Source organism: Pteronotus mesoamericanus, unplaced genomic scaffold, assembly GCF_021234165.1.
Source record: "Pteronotus mesoamericanus isolate MK-2021 breed Mesoamerican mustached bat unplaced genomic scaffold, CSHL_Meso_final contig_57, whole genome shotgun sequence".
Lineage (NCBI taxonomy): Eukaryota > Metazoa > Chordata > Mammalia > Chiroptera > Mormoopidae > Pteronotus > Pteronotus mesoamericanus.
The window spans coordinates 1486394-1496906 of NW_026555203.1; the positions used below are offsets into that span (position 1 = coordinate 1486394).

At 39.5% G+C, this 10513-nt stretch overlaps 1 pseudogene; it reads left to right on the forward strand.

Moving 5' to 3' along the window:
* Nucleotides 1-721: 721 nt before the first annotated feature.
* On the forward strand, nucleotides 722-1134 carry LOC129076137 (DNA polymerase epsilon subunit 3-like; annotated as a pseudogene).
* The last annotated feature ends 9379 nt before the right edge of the window (nucleotides 1135-10513 follow it).

The window sequence follows — 10513 nt, forward strand, 5'->3', positions numbered from 1 at the left end:
TCATAGGGAGAGTAGTCATGCTTGTGTAGGATGTCCCATTCCAATAAACTGTGGTGGGGGAGCCACATGATAGAGCCAAGAAGGTAGACATCATTAGTCTCAAAGACCAGACTAGGTAAAGATACCAGCACCAACTCCATGAGCTTTGGATGGTATCCACAGACAATGTGGAATGAAAGACCAACAGAAATCCAAAGAATAATCAATGGCTAGGGTCCCACCCTCAATTGCCATGATGGCATCTTGGGGAGGAGGAGAGGGAGAAACCTTGAAAGTCTCAACTTTTATTCAAAGGAGATTATTTAAAATAGAAAATATTTTTTAAACTTAAAGAGTTAGCCCAGACCGGTATGGCTCAATGGGTTCGGTGTCAGCCTGCAAACTGAAAGATCACTGGTTTGATTCCCAGTCAGGGCATGTGTCTGAGTTGCAGGCCAGGTCCCTGGTTGGGGGTATGTGAGAGGCAACCAATAGATGTTTCTCTAGTACATAGATACTGCTCTCTCTCTCTCTCTCTCTCTCTCTCTCTCTCTTTTTCCCTCCCTTCCCCTCTCTCTACAATAAATAAATACAATCTGTTTTTTTAAAAAAAGAGTTAAAGATATCTTACACAGAGAGCAGACTGCTAGTTACCAGAAGAGGCGGGGGTGAGGGTTGGACTGGGTGAAAGAAATGAAGGGATTGAGGAGAACAAATTGAGTGTTACAGGATAGTCACAGGGATGTACAGTGTCAACATCTCCAAGGATGCCCGCAATGCCACCTCCCACGCCGCCAGCGTCTTCATGCTGTATGCCAAGTACTGTGCCAACAACTTTGCAATGAAAGGGAAATGCGAGATGCTGAGTGCCAGTGATGTGCTCTCGGCCATGGAAGAAATGGAGTTCCAGCGGTTTGTTAGCATGTTGAAAGAAGTTCTGGAAACATACAGGAGGGAGCAGAAAGGAAGCTTCTGAGCAAAAGAAGAAGGACAAAGACAGAAAAAACAGATTCAGAAGAGCAAGACAAGAGTAGGGATGAGGACAATGATGAAGAAGAGGAACGGTTGGAAGAAGAACAGAATGATGAGGAGGAAGTGGACACTGAACAGGGTGAGGAGACAGTGACACCTAGAAGGTGCCTCTCTGAAAGGTGATAACATTTATGTGAAGCAGTTTCCTACTGGGCAGAGCAGCCTTAGGCAGAAGAGCCTGAGAAGATGGAAATGAAAACTGGCTAAAAATATCAAAACCAGTGCTTCCCAAACTCAGAGCATCTGAGTAGCAGAATCCTGTTTTGCTTAATCCATCTGAAGGTTATGCTTTTTTGGCAATAACGATTCTGAACTGACAATCAATTTGATCTTGTTTACTTATATATATGATCAAGCAGTTTTTCATTCCCAGTTCCCTCCCACCCCCACCAAAAATAATAACTTCCATGCCACCTGCTGTGTTCCAGATCACAGGAGGCAGTCAAGGCTCAGGAAAAATTGGGGCTTAGATCATGGACAGCCTGTTTGTACAGTATTTGGCAATCCTAGCTTACTACAAGTGGTGGAAATGGCATAGTTTTAAGAAACTACTAAAAGGCTGTGGGAGAACAATGAAATCTGTTGTCTCTTCACTTGACAGTAACATCGATTTCATTTTGATTTCTATTCACCCACTTGACTTGGTGTCCCTCTAAGTTGCCTGTAGGCATTTGACCTGTTGGAGCTGGCTGCACTGTGGGCACATATGCTTTTAAGTCCTCAGTGTAGAGTGGGATTAGTCAAGAAAGTGTGCCAAGTCTTACGCTTAGAAAAGAGATGGTTTAGTCTTAGATGCACCTCACTGCCTGCCACTGTGCAACTTTAGAATCTATTATCACCTCCTGGAAGGTATAAAATACCAGGCTTTCGCTTCCTGTACTCCATTTCCCAGACATGTGACTGTGGCTTTTATGGCTCTTCATTCTTCCAATTCATGGCAAATTCCAAACTTTATTTTCTTCTAGATACAACTTTCTCCTCCTGTGCTTCCTACTTCCTGTCTCTCCTCTGCTCCCTGTTCCTACTCTCTCCCTCCTTTTCTCATTCTGCCAATCCAAGAACTTTGATAACCTACTTAATATCCCCAAGTCCAGCTTCCTCTGCTTTCTTAGTTCTAATCTCATGTCTTTTAAAAATGACTTTGTAGACTTCTGTGAACCTTAAGGGAAATTTAATTGTGCTCAGGAATCTAATCCACCCTCACCGCCCTCAACCATCCCCTTTAACTGCTTCTGAAGTACCTGTGTTGACCTTTCTTAGTTTACTTTCCCTCTCTTTCCATTTAGTGCTCCAAGCACTTTTTTGTCTGTCTCTAAGACAGTTGACAGGCAGTGAAGTGTAGTTTGACACTGTTAATCGTTAAATTAACACAGTGAAAAATTTGTTGATAAGTGAGTGAAGAATATTGAGAAAATGATAGTGCTTTGTACAAATAAAGAACATTGTTGTTACAAGTGAAAAAAATAGTCACAGGATGTAAAGTACAGCATAGGAAATATAGTCAATAATATGTATGGTGCCAGGTGAGTACTGTAAATATTGGGGGCAATACTTTTTAAAGTCTAATCACTATGCTGTATATTTGAAACCAGTACAAAAGAATATTGAAATTAATTGTAATTGGAGAAAGAGAAAGATCTTTAATTGACAAGTTTACATCTGCATGCTTCCTGTATCATTCGGAGGGATAAGGGCTTTTGAGAAACTTTAGAGAGAAAAAAAATAAAGTAGCTACACATATTTGGTTAATATGAACTGAAAGTGTAAATTTCCTGGTCATATCCTTTAATCTAGCTATTACACATCTAGTAGTTTATTGTAAAGAAATAATTGGATAAGAATCCAAAGATACACTCTCATATAAACACATGCACACATATACATAAAACCAAATGTTCATCATAGTATTGTTTTAAAATTTGAAAATCTAGAAGTTGCCTAAATGTTTATCATTTGAGTAATAGTTACATTATAATAAAGCTGTACAATGAGTGTTATTAACTCTTAGTTTAATAAGTCTTCAGTCATAACAAACAATAAGAGAAATCTCTTTATACTGGAATGGGAAAGACATCTAAGTTATAATGTTAGGAGAAAAATCAGAACGAATATTATGTATATGATAACCTCATTTATGTAAAAATTCATAGTGATCTATATTCACATGGAAGTATATCCATATTCTGTAGGAAAATAGAAAAAGATTATATGACTGTACATAGTATGATCCATTTTGTTTAAATATGTGTATATAATACATAATTTATATATGCATGTCTATATGTGTGCATGTATGAAAGTCTCAAAGTATCTGTGTTATTATAATTTTAGCCATGATTATTGATGGATAGTGATGTTAAGTACAATTTTCACTTTATTAATATATTTCTCTATTGTCTGATGCTTCCCCCCAATCGTTAATATTTTCTAATTAGAAAAATCAACAAATTTATTTCATCTTGAAAATAAAAATAATGTATATGTTTAGTGACATGAAAATGTCTTTAACATATTAATGTAAAAGAAAAGATTATTAAAAATGTGATTTAATATTTGTTTTTACAAAAATGTGCATGTAAAGAGGACATATGCCAAAATATTGAGAGTGGTTATCTCTGGGTCTTGAGATTAGCAAAAATTTTAGTATTTTTTCTTTTTAATTAAGCATATTTCCTAATTTTCTTTTAATAAATATATTTTGTGAAATTAAGTGGGAAAATCACAAAAAGCATAAAGTTCTAGGTTTCCTGAAACCGAGCTTGAGTATCTGGTTGGCATATTTGAGGCAGTTGCTGATGTATCTTTCAGGGAAAATGGTGGTCATTCAGGACTGGCTACCTAATTGGCCAGGCCCAATGCAAAGTGAAAATGCTTTATTCAAAAGCAAGAAAAAAAATGTTAAAGTACCAAAATATAAAGCTTTCATTTTCTTCCACATATCTTCTCTGCTCACACAGCATGATCCACTGTCCCATTGAACTTCACTTCTAAAACATAAATTCAAAGGTAAAATTATTAAGAATTTCAAGATGGCAATAATAGAGCAGTAAATCAAGCAGGGACCCTTCTGCATGGGGGATCAGTGTGACTGTGCAGGCTGCACTCCTTTAAAGCTGGCTTTGTAATCTCAAAGAGGGAGGAAGCCTGGTTCTGGATGCAATTGTCAGAGACACCCTTGAAATCAGTGGCAGTGTTTATGTCTTCCTACCAGCTGCAGAACAATTTCGAGTGCATGCCTAATGTTTTCTCTTTTTGTACTATAGTTTTTATATTATGGTAATACAATGGTTTGGGAATGTCCCTTCCTCATTTTTCTGGAAGAGATTTTGTAGAATTGGTGTTAATTCTTCTTTAAATGTTTGGTAGATTAGTTCAGTGAAACCATCTGGATCTCAAAATATCTTTTATTTAAAATAATCTTTGTTTATTATTTTTTATTATTATTATTTTTAATACTCACCCAAGGATATGTGGATATGGAGAGCGTTTTGATGGTCGCCAGATGGGAGGGGATGTGGAGGAATGGTGAAGAGGTGAGGGGATTAAGAAGTACAAATAAGTAGTTATAGGATAGCCATGGGGATGTACAGTACAGGATAGGAAATGGAGTAGCCAAAGAGCTTATACACATGACCCATGGACATGAACAATGGTTTGGGGATTGCCTGTGTGAGTGGGGGGTGCCGGGTGGAAGGGGGCAAAGGGGGGAAACTGGGACAACTGTAATAGCATAATCAATAAAATATAATTAAAAATAATCTTTGTTTATTATTTTCATTTTTATTATTTTCTAATCCTCATCCAAATATATATCCATTGATTTTTATTTTTCCAGACCCTTATTCTTTAAAAATTGTTCTTGAATTGTTTTTTTCTATTACCATTTAGTCCCCTCATACCCCCCTCCCTGCAATGACTACACTGTTGTCCACGTCCATGAATCTTTCTTTTTTGCTGAATCCCTCCACCTCCTACCTGCCCCCCCTTAGCTGTCATCCTGCTCTCTATCTATGAGTCTGTCTCTATTTTGCTTGTTATTTCAGTTTGTTTGTTAGATTCCACATATGAGTGAAATCATATGGCATTTCTCTTTCTCTGACTGGCCTATTTCACTTAGCATAATGTTCTTCATGTCCATCCATACTGTTGCAGGGGGTAAAACTTTCTTTTTTTTATTGGCTGACTAGTATTGCATTATGTAAATGTCTCATAGTTATTTTATCCACTCATCTACTGATGGACACTTGGGCTGCTTCCATATCTTGGTGATTGTAAATAATGCTGCAATGAACATAGGGATGCTTATGGTCTTTTGAATTAGTGTTTTGGGTTCCTTTGGGTATATTCCCAGAAATGGTATAGCTGGCTCAAAAGACAGATCCATTTTTAATTTTTTGAGGTATCTCCATACTGCTTTCCACAGTGGCTGTGCCAATCTGCATTCCCACCAACAATGTAAAAGGATTATCCTTTCTTCTGTCCATTGATTTTCAGAGATAAAGGAAAGGAGAGAGAGAAACATTGATGTGAGAGAGAAACATCGATAGACTGCCTCCCATCCATGCCTGGACCAGGGATCAAACCCACAATGTTGGAACACTTGAAGTTTTCCCAGAGGCTGCTTATACTATCCTTGTGTTTTGGGATTCTTTTTTCTCCTTGTTGTTCTGATTGGTTGTATTTTGCTTCCTTATGTTCTAAATCATTGATTTGATTCTGTTTCATGCACTCTACTGTTGATTACCTGTAAACTGTTCTTTATTTCAATGAGTGTATTCTTCATTTCTGACTGGATCTTTTTTGTGTGGTTGATGTCCTCAGTGGGTTTCTGGAGCATCCTTATAACCAGTGTTTTGAACTCTGCATCTGATAGACTGCTCATCTCCATTTTGTTTAGTTCTTTTTCTGGAGTTTTGATCTGTTCTTTCATTTGGGCCATGTTCCTTTGTCTTCTTGTTTTGGCAGTCTCCCTGTGTTTGTTTCTATGTATTAGGCAGAGCTGCTATGACTCCCTGTCTTGGTAGAGTGGCCTAATGTAGTAGGTGTCCTGAAGGGTCCGGTGTCAGAGCCTCCCATAACTCCCAAGCTGGGTACTCAAGGTGCATCCTTCGTGGGGGCTGAGTACACCCTCCTCTTGTAGTTGAGCCTTGATTGCTATTGGCTGGTCAGTTGGAAGGATTCACCCAGGCCAGTCAACTCACTGTCTGTGGAGGATCAGCTAGGCAGGGGTAGAGTGGTGGTGGTCCAGCATGGTCTGTAGTTGTTCAATAGGTGTGCAATACCTGGGGTTTCCTGGATGGTGCAGGCCAAGATCAGCTCCTGCCTGTGTTTTGCCTGGGGCCACCTTGCCTGAACTATAAAGCAATCTGAGATGGCTGCTACTTGTGCTGGGCTTGGAGATTCCTAGGCAAAGCCAAGCTGTGAATCTAGGCTGGTTGCTGTTAGTGTCGTGCTTGGGGACCCTTAGCAAGAGGTATGAGGGCTGCAGGCTCACTGATGCTTGTTGCTTGTTTGAGAGGATTTAGGAAATTGTGAAGCATGAGCCAAGACCAGCTATTCATGTGGAAAAGCAGCTTGGGTGGGCCAATAAATTGGGTGTGACTAAGTCTCTGGGGATCTCTAGAGGGGCAAACTACATTAGTCAGGTTGATGGAGTCTCAGACATGGCACTAGCCTGGGGGCTCTGTGGCTCTGTATGGGGAGGATTCAGAAAAGAGACAATGGTATGCCTTTCTGTCGGGAGAAGGCTGTCTCCCAGCTCTTGCCTCTATGCCGGACACTTCACTTACTCCCTGTATGCCACTGGTGCCTTTTAAGCTGCTACACCAGTTCTGGAGCTTAGAGGGAGTGAGTCTGATTAAATCTTTGTGTGGGTTCTTTAAGAGAAACAGCTTGGAACTCCAGACGTTTCTACCACTGACTCAGTCCCCGTTGGTTTGCAGCCAGAAATTATGGGGCACCCAGCACTGGAACCCTGAACTGGAGGGCCTGTTGTGGGATCCGGACTTCTTGCTCCCGAGATATCCCTCCCAAATTTTTATCCACCACACATGGATGTGGGACCAGCCCATTCCATGTCTCCATCTCTCCTACTAGTCTGGGTCAATGTGGCGTCTTTAATTCTGTTGTTGTCAGATTTCCATTCAGCTCAATTTCTGATGGTACTGAGTGTTGGTGGTTCTATATTTTAATTGTAATTTTGATGTGGTTGTGTGATGAGGTGAGCTGTGTTTACCTATGCTGCCATCCTGAGCAGAAGCCTCTAATTGGTGTTGTTTGAGGAATTGGTTCATTTAATCTAAATTGTCAATTTTTTGTGTAGAGTTGTTCATAGCATTGTTATTCTTTTGACAGTTGAAGCGTATGTAATATAATATGTATCTGCTCTCTCATTTATCAGTCTTACTGGAAGTTTGTCAAGTATTTGATCTTTCTAAAGAATCTCAGCTTTGTTTCATTGATTTTTTTCTTTTTTCAATTTCATTGATTTCTGCTCTTATCTCTATTATGTCTTTCCTTCTACTTGCTTTGGATTTATTTTGTTCTTCTTTTGCTAGGTCATTAAGGTGGGAATTTAGATAATTGATTTCAGACTTTTCCTTTTTTCTGCTGTATGGGACTAGTGCTATAAATTTTCTGTTCAGCACTGTTTTAGCTTTGTCCCACAGGTGTTGATATGTTGTGTTCTCTTTTTAAAATATTTTTAAAAAACATTTTTTTATTTATTTTTAGAGAGAGGGTAAGGGAGGGAAAAGTCTTTTTTTTAATCTGGTACATATATACCATGTAACTTATATGCAATCATGGCTATTTTATTTTTCTCAAAGATTTTATTTATCTACTTTTAGAGAGAGGGGGCGGGAGGGAGAAAGAGAGGGAGAGAAACATCAAAGTGTGAGAGATACATTGCCTCTCACATGCCCCCGACTGTGGACCTGGCCCACAACCCAGGCATATTCCCTGACTGGGAATCGAACTGGCAGCCTTTTGGTTTACAGGCTGATGCTTAGTCCACTGAGCCACACCAGCCAGGGTGCTATTTTATAATTATATCTGCCATTTTAATTTTATTTCTTTTCTATTTCTCTGATTTCTTTTTTTCTGCCTTCCTGTGGGTTTCTTGAAATTTTTAGAATTCAATTTTAATTTATGTATAGTGATTTTGAGTGTATCTCTTTGTATATTCTTTTTCATCATTGTTGTAGGTATTATATTATATATACATAATTTATCTCAGGCTATTAGTGTATCCATTTTACCAGTTCAAGTGGAGTGTAAGAAACTTTATTTCCTTTTATATTTCCCTGTAGGGAACCTTTAGCCTGGTTTCAGGGACAGTAGCTTTACCCACAGGCCAGAGGGCCCCAAGGCTGGAGCTGAACAAGTAGGCCTTGGGAAAATAGGCCACTGAGGAGACAAAACCTGTGCCCTGGCAAGGGCACAGTCCCTGCCTCCCTCACATCACCCTGCTTGGCCCCAGAGGATGATTGGTTAGTCAATGACGGGTAAGACCCCTTGATGGCAGGGGCAACCTTAGGCACAGTCACATAGGGGCCATTAGGGAACGACTTGCGGGACTCAGAGAAGGGACAAAAGACCCTCAACCCTCAGCTTCATCGTGGCCAGAGTCCTCATTCTATCTGAAAGAAGTCTCCTTATCTCTTGGCTACTCTGCTTCACCTGCCTGGGTCAGGCTTAAAACAATACTAAAGGCAGGTACAGCCCTATTCAGGATCAGGTGGTTCCCCGGGAACAATTAGGCCTGGAAAAGGAATGCATTAAATCCTATGAAATTTACTTTGCTAAGAATGCCTTTGAGTTAATGAGTACTGATGTTTGAGGTTGAGCAAAGAATGTGATCAGTTTCCCAGGTTTCAGGGCCTAATGGGCACCACCCTGTCTACCAGACTGTGACCTAAGGCAAATCTCTGTTCCTTCTATTGTTATCTATGATCTCTATGTGTTTTCTGTAAACATAGCCTTTTGACATTGATTGATGAGCTTTGCATGCATGCTGTATACTGCTGTACATACCTTCTCAATAAAAGCCACTTCAAGAGACGGGCTTGGGGCATTCTCTGCTAGAGGGAATCATCACCCCCTTTTCCTGGCAAACCAAGAGTGTCTAGAACGACTTCTGTCCTCCATCTGCAGTGACCCAAGGGGACTCTGCGCAGGATGCAGTACCCCCTATCACTTCCCCGTTTATATTTGTCCTGAGTATTCCTCTATATTCATTTAGAACGACATAAGATAGTGTTATGATTTGTACTTCCATCATCCAACAAAATTTGGAAGACTCGAGAAAAGTTCTATTTACCCATGTTTCTGCTTTCCATATTCTTTCTTCATTTCTGATGTTCCAAGATTTCATTTTTAAAGCCATTCTTTTACTGCAGCTGGTGATAAATTCTCTCAATGTGTTTTCATCTGAAAATGTCTTGATTCCCCCTTTATTCATGAAGGATATTTTCACTGCATATAGGATTCAGGCTGAGCAGTTCTTTACTTTCAGTGTATGAAATAAATCATGCCAGTTCCCTATGGCCTGCATGGTTTCAGATGAGAAATCCAATGTCATTCAAATTGTTTTCCCCTATAGGTATGGTGTCATTTCTCTCTTGAGGCTTTCAATATTTTTTTTTTTTTGGTCATTAGTTTTCAGAAATTTGACTATGACATATCTTGGTGTGGAATGTTGAATTTATCTTCTTTGGGATTTCCTCACTTCTTAAATATGTAGATTTATGTCTTGCTCTTGTGCCAACTTTGAGAAATTTTCAGCCATTATTTCTGTGTGTTGATCTGTATTCTTTTATTTAAATTTTGTTCTTTGGCCCTTTTAAAACATTTTTTAAAAAGATTTTATTTATTTATTTATTTATTTATTTATTTATTCATTTTTAAAGGGGAGAAGAAACAGTGTGTGATTGCGTCTCGTGCTCCCCCTGCTGGGGACCTGGCCCGCAACCCAGGCATGTGCCCTGCACTAGTAATGAAACTGGCGACCATTTGCTTTGCAGGCTAGCACTCACCGGCTAGCACACTGGCTAGGGCTGGTCTGTATTCTTTATCATATCCTTTAAAAAAACTGGTAAATTTAAGTGCTTTCCTAAGTTTTATGAGCTACTTTTGCAAATTAATCAAGTCTGAAGAGAGGGTCATGGGAACTTCTGATTTGTAGCCAAAACAGACAGAAGTTGTGGTTAACCTAGGGATCTACTGCTTGTGATAGGCAGTCTTGTTCAACTGAGCCTTTAACCTGTGGGATCTGACACTATCTCCAGGTAGATCATTTTAGAATTGAAATAAATTATAGGACACCTAGCTGGTGTCACAGAGAATTGCTTAGTATGGGACAAAACCTCCACACATTTGGTGACCAGAAGTATCAGATGTGAAGGTTTTCATGTCAGTATGGTGTCTATGTAAAAGTAAAGGAGAAACACAGGAGGGAAAAATGTTTTTTCCCAACATACGGGGTAGACTGAACTGAGGGTCT